Here is a 13,874-nt window from a genome sequence, read left to right as displayed (position 1 = left end):
TTCTATTTTTATTCTAGTCTAGCTAAATATTTGTCTAACTTTTCAAAAAACTATTTTTTTATTTTGTTAATCTTTTTTTTATAGTTTTTCTATTCTATATTTCTCCTCTGATTTTTATTTCTCTTCTTTTGCTTGCTTGGGGTTTAATTCATTCTTTTTCTTGTAGCTTCAGGTATAAAGTTAGGTTGTTTAGTTAAGATTTTTCTTTTTTTCTTAAGGAGTTTATTGCTATAAACTTCTCTAACTGCTGTTACAGCATCCTATAGGATATGTTGTGTTTCTACTTTTATTTGTTTCAATATATTTTTATTTCCCTTTTGATTTCTTTTTGACTCATTGGTTGTTCAAAACTGTGCTCTTAATTTCCAAGAAGTTGTGAGTTTTTCAGCTTTTCTCCAGTTATTGATTTCTAGTTTCATATTATTTGGTTAGAAAAATTACATGGTATGATTTTGAACTTCTTAAATAATAAGACTTGTTTTGTGGCCTATTTTATCTCTACCCTGACCAATATCCATGTGTGCTTGAGAAGAATGTGGATTTTGCTGCTATTGAATGAAATGTTCTGAATATGTCTGCTAGGTCTATTTGGACTAAAATATGGTTCAAGACTAATGTTGCCTTGTTAATTTCTGTCATTGCTCAAAGAGGGATACTGAAGTCCCCTCCTACCATTGTATTGTCTATTTCTCTCTTCAAAGCTGTTATTATTTTCTTTCTGGTGTCAAAGATTTTAATTCATTAACTAAGGAGGGAACTAGTAAAATGTTAAGTATTTTCTTAGTATAAATGTATGTTTTTCTATGGTTTGGTGTATATTTATTTGTGATTGTTCATTTCTTGAGGAATTGACCTCCTGCTATTATATAATGATATTTGCCTCTTGCTACGTTTTTTGGCTTGAATCTATTTTGTTTTATGTAAGGGTAGCTGCCCCTGTTCTCTTGGTTTGCAATCCATGAAATACTACCTGATCTGCCTTTATTGGTAACTCACCCAGCTGTTCACTTCCTCTAATTCAGTGGTTCTCAACTTTTCTAATGCCGCGATCCTTTAATACAGTTCCTCATGTTGTGTTGACCCCGAAACATAAAATTATTTTTGTTGCTACTTCATAACTGTAATTTTGCTACTGTTATGAATCATAATGTAAATATCTGTGTTTTCCAATGGTCTTAGGCTCTACAGCAGCAGTTTGCCTGCTATAGAACCTAAGACTGCTAGCAGGGGCACCTAAGACCATTGGAAAACACAGATATTTACATTATGATTCATAACAGTAGCAAAATTACAGTTATGAAGTAGCAACAAAAATAATTTTATGTTTCGGGGTCAACAAAACATGAGGAACTGTATTAAAGGGTCCTGGCATTAGAAAAGTTGAAATCCATTGCTCTAGTCACTAGCTGATTTGTTTTAGTTTCAATAATGTCTTGATGTAAATTTTTAGACCATCTTATAGTATTACATTAGGACTTCTTTTCTAGGTAGACTTTGAGGTTAATGTTTCCGGCTTGCTCTGACTGCAGAAAGGCTCTTCTTAGCTCCCTCTTTATCCAGTTTTATCTGCTAAACTAGCTGGTATGTCAGGTATCTTGTTATTATAAAAACAGTAGTCTTTTGTTAATTATATATAGCTATAATGTCCACTGTTGTGGGTGTTTTTTGTTGTTGTTGTTGTTTGTTTGTTTTTTGTGATGTTAGACCTGACATTCTCTGTGCTTTTTTGCCAAATAAAGTCAGTCTGCTTGTGGAGAATTACAGAGCTGTTGTTACTCATTTGGTCACAAATTATTACCAATGTTCTGAACCTGGAAAGCAGGAAGCTCTTGGAGTGACACCCTACTCTATGAGTGAGATACTAGTCAGGAGGAGTAGTGACCCTCTAAACTCACCTCTCTAAGCATGAAAACTCTGCTCTGTGAGCAAGCCTAGCCAGGGTAATTAGGACCCAGTGTTCTTGGCCTGTGCACCTGACATAGAGCTCCCATTCTAAGAGTGGGTAGCTGGATGGAAAAGGGTGCCCAGAACTCTCAGAAGCACTTGAATAGAATAGAGCTTCTCTATCATAAAGACAAGGGGGTTGAGAAATGCCTCACCTAAGGATGAAACTAAAGACCCTTACTGGAATCTGGAGGGGGAAAACAATATCTCATTATTTTTCCTTTTCTTATTTTCCACCTACAGTAGCATTTCCATAATGCTAAGATGCAAGCAGGCAGGAAGTGAGTTACAATCCTCCAAGTCTAGAGTCTATTCCTATTCTTGCTCTTAAGTTTAGTGGATTTTCTTCAATAAATCATTCTCAATTTGCTATGCTCTTAGGAGAAATTCTAGAGATTTTAAAATAATTTTCAACAGTTATTGTTATTTTGCTGATGAAAGGATTTATGATCCTCTTCATGCTATCACTCTGTTGCTCATTCCTGGACCAATGTTAATTATAAACAGCAATTATATGTTCTAATTATAAAACTTTCAAAATTCTTCATGTACTTTAGAAATACTTTTTATTAACTTTTCCTTGGACTTTTCCCCCCCCTGATTAGTATGTATTTACATGGGGGAAAAATAAATGTAATAAATTAATGAGACAAAAATATAATAAACTTCTCATAATTCATTTTTAAAAGTAAATTGATCATTATTCAAGATATATTCCTCCAGTCTATTCTCTGCTCTTATTTTCCTTCATGGGAAAGAGATGTAGATACCTTGATCACTAGCTTTGATTTGGATCCTCGGTTTGGCCATGGGAGGGCCCAACAGGAGACCGGAGGCCTAGGGTATGGAGTTCAGGATATTTTCTCTGATCCCCTCCCCCATACTTGTCTTAGTCCTATAGTTGTGGTTTTCACTTTATAGCCATAACTTCTTTCAGATTGTGCTTTTCCCAGTGCCAGTTCTCACCTGGTTTGGTGATAATATCATCTTATTTCCATACAGCTTTTTACCAGGCTAATGGAATTGTGACTTGTTTGCTTGGTGAGTGGTTCTGGACACTAACAGTAAAGAATGTTAGTTTCAAGATTAGCACATATGATTACAAATTAGACTTCTATTTTTAAACAGTTTATTAACAATGCCCATTTATCGTCTTGTCATAGATTGCATGCCATTTTGCATTACCCCAAATCAGTCATTGTTCTTAGTTGCTAGCTACAGAGATTGATTTTGGCATATTTAAAAAGAAAAATGAATTTGTCACAATGGTGTAATATAACTCACAGCAACTCCAGAAAGGCTAGAGAAATATGCGTGGAAAATTTGGCAGGAACAAGCGAGGGAGACATCGATAAAACCACAGTCAGAATCAGTTAACACCAATCCAATGAGGGGACTGCTGTAATTGCCACAGAGCACAAGGCACCCTGGGTTATAATGACTCCACTGAGGATGTGAAAACTGAACACCGCTCTTTCATCCCTCTACACCTGAAGGGTTTGTCCCTGATGCTGCACATTTCTATAATGGGTTCTTTGTCCTTGTCTCCCAATTTCAAGTTCAGAGTCAGTGAGTTGGATTGACAGAAACAATATTTCATGCCATGCCCTGAGAAAACTAATATCTGCCATTGTCAGTTTCCATGGTGAGAGGCGGGCTCTGTCTCCACTAATACTCACCAGATAAGGAATTGCCCATCCATAAAAAGAGAGCTAGATGTTTGTCACAAAGGACATGATAAATGGCCACTACCATCTACCTGTTTGTCCCGCAAGCATCTGTTATGTTTGGCTGTCCAGCATACAAAACCTTCTTCGCATAGTTACACTCAAAATAAAGCAACGTTAGCTTAACAGACCATCCCCCATGAAACTGAAATGCATTATCATGTTCCCCTAAGAGGAGCAAGTCAAGCTTTCATCAGTGACTGCACCCAGCCCGGACACCAGACTCTCTGAGGAAATGTATTACATTCCTTTTCATCTGACTTCAGCATGCCTTGATTTTTCTAACTACACAAAGAATGATCATCCTTATCATTCATTATGCCTTTTAGAAAATAGTAGGAAAAATGAAACTAAATAAAAACTAAAGAAGGAATAACAAAACACAGAACTGTGCTTCTCACATTTTGGGGGGATTATTTGCCTACTAATGTGACTGGAGTGACAGAAATCGTTTATGAAAATGTGCTCTATGTGTCCATTCCCAAAGTTTTTGGATTTCCTCCTTCACCTTAAATGAGGATGTTATCTGTCATCTCTCTATCCGTGAATATGAGATGCCTTTGGATCTAGTTTCAGTCACCTAATAAAAAAATAGTCAGAAAAGCTCCAGGCAGCTTACATTATCATACTAATCTATAATCATTGAAAATCATGGTAACATTTGTTCTGGAGGTAGAGTTTATGCTGCTGTCCTCTGGGGCGTTGACAGGGTGCTGTGTAAAAGAGGGGTTGTAACAGCCTGCAGTGTGAAAGGTCAAATCCAGGCCATTCTACTCTCTTTTATTGAAATTACAGAAATGGGATGGCTGGAATAAAAAATAAAAATAAATAAAAAATAATAATAAAGCTAACTAAGGTATGTACACATATAATTCCTTAATAAAAAAAATTGAGAAAAAAATAAAATAAAAATAATCAACAGCCTTCATTATATTTTAAATGGTCATGTTATGATTCAGGTCACTTTCAACAGCAATTAAATGCTCTGCATAATGAAAAGATCCTTTTAAGGATATGGCTTTAGTATCCACAAATCACTTTTCTTTTATTCTCAGGCCAATAATGAGCATCTACTGTAGTACAATGTCTTTCTCCAGTTCTTGGTTATGTGCTGATAACAGAATATCTAGCAGCTCCCAGGACATCTCTCTAAATCCAAGCTACTTATCAAGACATTATTATTTTGCTTTGTGTCAATAGATTCTCCAGAGGTTGGAGGTCAGTAGCAATAGTGTTCTGCTATTCACAGCAGAAGATTTTAAAGACCAATTCTAGCAGAAGCTCCTTGACCCATGATCTATCTTGTTTCACTATTTCTCAACTCATTCACCAAATCATCTTATGCTTCCACTGTAGCCTCATTCAGACTTTCAAATATATTCCACACTTTCTGCTTGTCAACAAGGTGCCTGGTTTCATCCCAAGCTAATCATGATGATCAATGAACTGAACAGCTTAATTTTCTGAAATTTTTCAAAGTTATTATGTCATATATGAATAACATTTTGAAATTTTCTAGAACCAACAACACTTGTAATCGTTCTTTATTTTCTCATGCAGAGAAACAATGAATTAGATGGGAATATGTGCATGGTCATAATTATGTCTTTTATGTAGTCACTTCTTTGAATACTCTTTACTATTTCCAAATTTTCTTCTAATGTGTCTTTCTGGTGCCTCTTAGGTACACCTACTTTCTTCAAGGCATTACTACTTTCTTTGAATGCCTGTTAAACTTATTTATGAGGGTAAATGACAACAAAATTACACAATTTACATTTTCTTAGAACCAAAAGACAAAAACCTATTGAGGAAATTGTTGAGCTAAAATTATATTATATTTTACCTTCTATCCCATGGAATTCATGCCACTTAAATGTTTTCACTGACACCAAAATGTAGGTTTGCTATGCCAAGTTTTCAATTTAGATAGTTAATGTTGTTTAGATGCATTTGAAAGTTATTATAACTTCTATTCAGATGATTAGTGTTCAATTAACCAAGGATACATTTGTGTTTCCATTGCATGTTAAAGATGGACAGAATTCCCCCTACTAACTCCAAATACTACATGAGTTCTTCATTTCAGCTCTGTCTAGAAAATCAATCTCAGATCATCTACATTTCCCTGAGGGTCTGTGTCAGATGCTAGTTAAGGTTCTTTGTTTCATGCAGAGGAAATGAACTGGCTAATTTAAGCAAAATATTTATGGAGAAGGTAATGAGTAATACCCCAAAAAAGTTAGAAAGGCTAGAGAATCAGGTTAGAAAATGACTAGAAAAAGGAGGAACCATGCAGTGGCTAGCAACAGAACTGATGCCACATCAAATATGAGCTCTGTGAGAACAATGTTATTGCTACTACCAAAAATGCCAGATTTCTCTTCTGCCAGTATTGGCACCAAATATTCACGTTACTGCTTCTGCTATTGCTGCTCCTATCTCTGGATCCTTGGAGATACTGCTGCTATTACTGTAATTGTTGTCCATGGCTTGTGTCCTAAATTTACTAATTCTCAATTAAATCCAAGGCAGGGGAAACTGATCAGGGGAGTCAGATCTATGCCATTCATGAAGCTGCAAGGGAAGCTAAACCTCTCATGCTTATCTCATAGATAATTGTTTTTTTTCTCTCTAGTGCCAATCCAAGGATTTAAAATAATCTAACGTGGAAATGGTGATCAGATTCTGGAGGGCCAAAGATCAACTCATATTGACTGCATAACTTAAAAATTGACCTTTGTTTTTGTGAGTGGAGGGGATTGGCCTGCCAGTGAAGAAGAAAATCAGCAACCCCAGATATAAATTAATGAATCAATGGGACTCATAACAAAGAGACCATGGGTAATAATAGGTATAATAACATTCATGTTTGTTTTAACTTAAATTTGAAACTATAAATCCAGCAATTTTTTTAGTGTATTTTAAAACCACCTTTCAGCTGTTTATCAGCAACCCAAGAATTCACCCTTTTATGAGAAAATCAGGGCAAGTATATATAAAATGACTAACCTGGGTTAAATATGTGCTTTCTGGATATGAAAACATGTGAAAATAATAAGCCCTTAAGAGACATGAGATACTGACCTTGAATTGATCAAATTCTCACCTACATAGTTAGCCATCTGTATAAGCACCCATTTTTTACTTGAAAGCTTCCATAAAATTCCAATTGCAAAAAGGATTTTTTTTTCAGGCTTAAGATAGATTTTATCAAAAGACTCAAAGTTTATATTTCTTAGCTTTATAGCTCTGTTGTTTTGCTATCTCAAATTTCTCATCACCCCCTCTGTACTCCCATAGTACCCCATATAAAAACTAGCATTTTGAAATCTATTCATCCAGAAGAGGGCAAAAAAAGAAAGAAAAATGAAAAAAAAGAAAAGAAAAAGCATAGCAGAGAGACTGAAATATAAAATATTCTTTCTATATACCATGGAATCCAATCCATTGTTCCAGGACAAATTCTTCATGGAGAGAGAGAGAGAGAGAGAGAGAGAGAGAGAGAGAGAGAGAGAGAGAGAGAGAGAGAATTTTTTTAAGAAACTCTGAAAATATATATCTTAGATCAGTTTGCACAATGTTTGCCTCCCGAGAATATTCATATGCTAGTATTTTCCTATAGCTGTAAGACAAAGGACAGCAAGAACAAGCTTTGTCATTTCAGTTCAGGCACTGAATCACTATCGCATGCTCATCTTCTCTCTATGCAACATCCAAAGTTCATGTTGGCTGCACCGTATTTTCTTCTACTTGGCAGCTAAGTGATCATTAAAAATGCACTTTCAAAACTGTATTTGCCTTTAAAAACAGGATTCTCTCTTGTATCCTACTTCCTCAGGCCATATGGCTCCTGACAAAGCACTTAACTGGATTATTTGTGTGAAAATATTGGATCTGGGAGATGTAAATATTAACGAGGCTAGCAGACTGGGTTCCTACAACATGCAACAAAGTCTGCTAGGCGTTTTATGCACATTCTCACTAACTGCCCAAGATACTTGCCAGAGTTACACACCCACAGATAGGGAAAGTGACGATCCCGGATGTTACACAACTTTTTAGTGGCAGGGCTGGGACCTGCAATTACAAATTTAAAAAAATAAAATTAAGAAAGGGAGTATTCCATATTAAAAATAAAAGTCAGAATATCACAGTTTTGTAAATATAAGAGAAACAATTATCAACTACAGTTAAAATCTCAAAAGGAAAGAAAGTGGACTATATATCTCCTGATGGAAGTACAAAGTACCACATTACAAAATTTCTCAGTCTAATAGTAACAGGGAACAGAGAAGCATGTTATATAAATCCCAGGGGATGCAATCAGCGAAAACCATAGTGTGGAAAGCCACTGGAATATTCAATAACTAATTTGCTAGAGAGAGAGAGAGAGAGAGAGAGAATTATAGATTAAAATAAGCTTAAACGAGTTATCAATCAATTGCAATATGCAAATCTTATCAGAACTCTGCTTTAAAAAGCTTTTAATAATTATGCAATAAAGTATCTGAATGCTGCCTAAATATTTGGTTGTTAAGGCATTATTTTTATACCTGTTTTAGACATGATAAATAAGAAATGTTAAATACACATAATAAATATTCATGGATAAACATATATACTATTTTAGATTTATATCAGTAATCCATAAAGAGTGGATAATGGAGGTGGGGGGCATAGATGAAATAAGATTGAAACAGGAACGTAAGACAATGGGTTTCATCATATTTTCTCTCAAAATTTGTGAATACTGAGTTTCCATAGTGAAAAAAGCATAAATATCATTTTTAAAAATCTAAAAGCCAAGCAGAAACTTGAGTCTTTTCTGAATCCCTGCAATTGATATCAAACACCCCAGTTTTTCCATCAATGCAACGTTAAATCATGTTTGTTCCTCTCAGCTTTTGGAGACTCTCAGAAAGGGTGAAGATAATCCCACCCTTTATTCTAGCCTATTATTTGAGCGCAGGGGTATTTAAGCCTAACAATGGCATTTCCCAATTGCCAATGCCTGCAGCTTTCTATTTTAACTCTGCAATAGGAGACACTCGAGTAAATTGGATAGGCTGGGGAGAAGGAAAAAAAACACATTTACTTGCAGCAGGGGCAAACAGGTGCAATCATATGCATTGCTGTTGGCAGGGGACAGCAGTAGGTTCTGCCTATGTCTTTCAGGCTTTCTCATAAGAAGTGTCCAGGATGATATGAAAGCATCTGAGACCTTTGGTGGCAGCTTCCTGGAAATCCATGCATGGACACAGACGACATCAAACTTGGATTCTGTTAATGGTCTGTTTTTTCATCTGAGTGTCCGTTACTTGAGTGCTCATTTGTGAAAACCATTGAGCTTATCCTATATAATAAAAGACTAATATGTAAATCGACCGAATGGCAGAACAACCGGTTGTATAATGCACACTGACCATAAGGGGGCAGATGCTCAACACAGAAGCTGCCCCTGGTGGTCAGTGCGCTGCTGCCACAGGAAAAGTGCTGCTCAGTCAGAAGCCAGACTCAAGGCTGGCGAGTGCAGTGACATTGGTGGGAGCCTTTCCTGCCTCCACAGCAGCACTAAGGATGTCTAACTAATAGCTTAGGCCTGCTCCCCACATCAGTCAGACATCCCCTGAGGGCTCCTGGACTGTGAGAGGGTGCAGGACAGGCTGAGGGACTCCCCTCCCCTGAGTGCATGAATTTCATGCACCGACTCTCTAGAGCACATGTGTCAAACACAAGGCCCGCGGGCCAAATCCAGCCCGCCAGGCCTTGCAATGTGGCCCGCACCGCGCTGTCATCACTGCACTCCGCTGTCAGTTTATGACATTGTCAGTTTATGACTGTTCAGTAAACCATTCGGCCCGCGATTTAGGCTGGATTTTAGATTTTGGCCCCTTCTCTGATTGAGTTCGACACCCCTACTCTAGAGTTAGATAAGCTGTATACTAGATAAGTATGCACACTTTTCTGTGTCCATACCACTGCACTTCAAAAATGTTAACATGAAAATAAGAATAGTCAGGAAGTGTTAAAAAAAAACAAAAACCTCTCTCTGCATTTCCACATGTTCCAGAAAAAGTCCATCTATACTGTGGTATGGAAAGACTACAAAGACTGATCCCAGCTAAATTCATATCTGCATTCTTTATGAATCTCCAAATGGCAACTCAACTGATTAAGACCTCAGCTTTAAATTAACCGCTTGCCAAATGCAGAGCTGTGATAGATCTTCCTAATGTGAAGGGAAGCGTTCCATGGTTCACATTCAATTTGAACTTTAATGGCAATTTTTCAGAATCAATCAGGGTCTGCACCTACATTAGGAATTGTGAAATATTGTGAGAAACACATTTCTAAGTTTATTTCCATTTGGTCTATAATAACTCAGCTTCTCTGGAAATGGCATCTCAAGGTGGGAGCCATAAAGCTGGTGCATGGAAGAATTACCGGGAATGAAATATGAGCTTCATTTTCTGACCTGAGGGTCAGAGAGTGGATTTGTAGAGAAAAACCTCAGGGAGACTTTCAGGGAAAATTAAGACAGTATAGTATGCGTGGGGAGAAAAAATAGGGTTGTTCTATGTAATACACTTTAACACTTTTTAGAGTTATCACGTTTAAATATATGCAGAGTCTTAACTCTTAACCAAACAATCATACATATTATCTTTATGCTAATCAAAACTAACACTGTTATGTAGGTTGTTCTTGCATAGGGTATTATGACATGTGCCATTGAATTTGTTCCTTTAGCAATGGCATATTACCTACACCAAATGATATGCATGTGCATTGAATACAGACCTACAGTTCCTGGGAAATCACAGTCAAAACAATCTGTTCATAACCCCCACTGAGGGTGTGGTTTTTAATTTTTAAAAATGATAATAAAACAGCAATTTCTTTGTAAAATATCTAAGTATTACCAAACAACAGGATAAGTATCAGAAAGCCCTTTCTGATCTCTCTCCCTTTTATCCCACTTAAGAACCCCAAGAATAACTACATTCACAATTGATATGTATACTTTCAATGCCTTCCCCATGCTTTTGAGTTAGAGACGTACTTTCTACATATAGAGACTTCCCAGAGCATCACACAGGGGATTGTGACAGGTGAGGTGATGGTAAAATGGTAGTTTATAATAAGAATGAGAACATGTGGGTTTTTTTTTTAAATATATTTTATTGATTTTTCACAGAGAGGAAGGGAGAAGGATAGAGAGCTAGAAACATTGATGAGAGAGATACATCGACCAGCTGCCTCCTGCACACCCCCTACCGGGGATGTGCCCGCAACCAATGTACATGTCCTTGGCCGGAATCGAACCTGGGACCCTTGAGTCCGCAGACCGACGCTCTGAGCCAAACCGGTTTCGGCAGAACATGTGGTTTTTAAGAAAGGTTTTAGAAATAAATACATGTCAGGTTTTTCCTATTACCTTTGAGAGAAACAATAAAATATATCATCAAATAAAAACAATTATTTTTATGATGGTACAAAGGGGGAAAATAAGTAAAGGATTTTGAAATTCATCAGGCGTCTTTAAAATACTGCTAGTACGAAGTTCCAGAATGGATCCATTTACATTTTCTCTGCAGTATAACAGCAAATCAAACTGCTCCAAACCAGTGACAGATGGCATTGCCAAGATGCAAACAAGCATCAGTGGAGGCGAAGGTAGAATTATCAGAAGGGAGGAGGATGGCGGAGGGGGGGAGTTGGGGGGAATGCCATATTCCCAAAACTTTGAAACAGAACAGCTATGAGGTGCTCTTTTCATGCTAGAATCTCAAAATACGCAAACATTTTCCTTTACTCCCTAATGGAAAAATGTACGCTAAAGGCATATGTTACATAGAACCAAGATAAGCAGGTAAGTCTGGGATGCATATTCTGGCCCCTAACAGCCTCTCTTAGGTACATAAGCAGTGTATGACCCATGCACTTCTAAAAGGGATGAGAGTATGCTGAGTGTGGAGGTCTCAGTGCCAACTCAGATGGACAAACACTTAGCTGCTTTTATTAGTGACTAATGCTTTGGCTGGATGTCATCTCAGGGAATAGAAAAACAGATTTGGTCCAAGCAATAACTTTCTAGAACCATTTTGTCAGCCAAGTTGAGTTTGAATTTTAGGAAATCACTCACTAGAACTTAAGAAGCAAGTTTAAAGCTGCTTTCAACAACAACAACAAAAATTCAACAAACTATTTTCATTTTCAGAATAGATAACTAACATTCTGCTAAGTCCATTAAATTTGTTTTCTTCTGAATGTAGGTTCTTGTGTTCATTAACCAATACGTAAATATCTAACTTCTAGAATTATAAAATATTTTTAAAAATTCAGTTTTAATAAGTGAATGTGTGATAACTGAAACAATATTTGCAGTTCTTTTCTTTTTGAAACTTTTTTTTTTTCAGAGAGGAAGGCAGAGGGGAGAGACAGACAGAAACATCAATGATGAGAGAGAATCATTAACCAGCTACCTCCTGCTTCCCCCTACTAGGGATGGAGCCCACAACCCGGGTCTGTCAAACCCAGGACCTTTAGTCTGCTGGCTGACATTCTATCCACTGAGCCAAACCAGCCATGGTGCAGTCATTTTCCCTGGAAAAGAAATACCCCTCCCAGGCATGGCCCCAAAGGAAGTCTTGGATGCTTGCCAACTTTTTCCTAGACCAGAGGTTCTGTGCCAGTGTTTGATCATCTTCTATGTGCTGATCAGGCATTTACTGCAAGTAATTTAAGAGAAGCAACTAGAAAACCAAAGGTTTAAAAATATTTTGTCTATGAATACATTTCATGCCATCCTTAATAATTGTGCTCTTATTTACTTAAATAACAATACACATTTTAAACTTCTAATAAAAAATAAACTTAAAACTTACCAAAAAATAGACATAGTACAAGTATGAGCTCCTCCTGGGTTCATGATTTTACATGTTATCATATATGGAAGGAATTTATCTGCTGAGATGGACTCCCCATGGCCAACCATGGGCCCAGCTTTATGAATTAAAGAGTCTAGTGGCCGTTTTTTGGCAGGGGCATCTCATGCACTCTGCATACCAGGAAGAACCTTGGCTTCCCACACATGCCCTGCTTGTTTCTGTCTTCTAAGTCAACCATTGCAGGGAAACTCTGGATTTGTCTTTCCACTAAAGGACTGAGATCTGTCCTGTCCAGTCAGAACTGCACAAATTGGATACCTCATTTACATAAAATGAACCTAATTGAGATCCTCAGAGGAAACATTCACTTTAAATGGTGGCCTCCTATATAGCCTGGGAGACACTTTAAAATCTGTGTCTCCCAGGCTATAGCTCCTTTTAGGTTAAAGAAATGCTTTTCATTATTCACTAGCGATCCAGGGCATAAATTCATGCACCCGTGAATTCAGCCTGGCCTGTGGGATCAGGCTGAAACTGGCTCTCCGATATCCCCCCAGAGGTTCTGGATTGTGAGAGGGTGCAGGCTAGACCAAGGGACCCTACCGGTGCACAATCAGGGCCTGGGAGGGGTGTGGGAGGTTGGCCAGCAGGGGAGGGACCACAGGAGGCTTCATGGCACATCAGGCCCGTCTCACTCAGTCCCAATAGGCTGGACCACAGCAGCAAGCTAAACTACAGGTTAGAACATCCTCCCCATGGTGGTCAGTGCGCTGATCAGCCACTTTACTGTGTGCCCTCTGGTGGTCAGTGCACGTCATAACAAGCTGTTGAGATTCCTTAGCATATCATTAGCATATTATGCTTTGATTGGTTGAATGGACAATCAGATGACTGAACATTTAGCATATCAGGCTTTTATTATATAGGACTGCAGTCTAAAGTTAATTTTGGTTGACACATATTTCTTTCTCTCACTGTCTGTCTCTGCCTTTTTCCAAATATATATTTATCTGTGTGAGAGTGTGGATTATTTATTACAGATTGTGTAATTATATTACATATAATGTGTATTCTTTTAATAGAATTTATGATATATGAGAGTAAGTTGCAAAAATATTGACTCATGATGTCATATACAGAAACATTTTCTTGTATATCTCTTAAGAATAAGGAGATTTCCTTATAAGACCACAATAAAATGTTCAACTTCAGACAATTTAATATTGATCTATTAATTATTATCTGACATATATTTTAATTTCAATTTCACCATTTATCCCAAAGTCCTTTATAGATTTGCTTCCGCTCT

The 13,874-nt window shown here is 37.2% G+C and overlaps 1 long non-coding RNA gene across 1 annotated transcript in view; it reads left to right on the top strand.

Annotated features, from left to right (window-relative positions):
• Positions 1-12,961, top strand: part of LOC311628633 — a 42,712-nt gene extending 29,751 nt beyond the window's left edge. The window contains exons 2-3 of the long non-coding RNA XR_014796036.1: positions 8,850-8,963; positions 12,095-12,961. This is a non-coding gene — a long non-coding RNA (uncharacterized lncRNA). The remainder of the gene's footprint in view (positions 1-8,849; positions 8,964-12,094) is intronic.
• Positions 12,962-13,874: the final 913 nt, after the last annotated feature.

Source organism: Pipistrellus hanaki, assembly GCF_964339955.1.
Source record: "Pipistrellus hanaki genome assembly, chromosome: 9".
NCBI lineage: Eukaryota > Metazoa > Chordata > Mammalia > Chiroptera > Vespertilionidae > Pipistrellus > Pipistrellus hanaki.
This window is presented reverse-complemented; position numbering and strand designations above follow the sequence as displayed.